The 596-nt window shown below is 44.0% G+C and overlaps 1 protein-coding gene across 1 annotated transcript in view; it reads left to right on the forward strand.

Annotated features, from left to right (window-relative positions):
* PARD3B (par-3 family cell polarity regulator beta) overlaps positions 1–596 on the forward strand; it is an 838,084-nt gene that overhangs the window by 461,327 nt on the left and 376,161 nt on the right. The window lies entirely within an intron of this gene.

Genomic DNA, 596 nt, shown 5'->3' on the forward strand with positions numbered 1-596 from the left:
AATATCTCACTATATAGAAATAAAATTTCTGCTTTTTCCCCTAGCTCTTCCCTAAATACAGATACAGAAAAACTTGTTAAATTTTAGCCAAGAGCCCAGCCAGTGTGGCTTAATGGCTGAGTGTCAACCTATGAGCCAGGAGGTTACAGTTATTTTCCAGGTCAGGGCACATGCCCAGGTTGCAGGCTAGATCCCCAGTGTGGGGCCAGCAGAAGGCAGCTGATCAATGATTCTCTTTCATCATTGATGTTTCCATCTCTCTCTCCCCCTCTCCCTTCCTCTCGGAAATCAATAATATATATATGCGTGTGTGTGTGTGTATATATATATATATATAATTTTAAGTGTGGACTAGTATTAAATCATTAAGTGGTCCTTACGTGATTCACAGATTTACGCTTGATTCTGTACATATCATGAACCTAGACCAGTGGTCGGCAAACTGCGGCTCGCAAGCCACATGCGGCTCTTTGGCCCCTTGAGTATGGCTCTTCCACAAAATACCAACTTCTGCACATGGGCCACGAAGTTTTGCACCGTACGTGCACACCCACATGTGGTATTTTGTGGAAGAGCCACACTCAAGGGGCCAAAGA

This window comes from Myotis davidii, unplaced genomic scaffold (assembly GCF_000327345.1).
Source record: "Myotis davidii unplaced genomic scaffold, ASM32734v1 scaffold394, whole genome shotgun sequence".
Lineage (NCBI taxonomy): Eukaryota > Metazoa > Chordata > Mammalia > Chiroptera > Vespertilionidae > Myotis > Myotis davidii.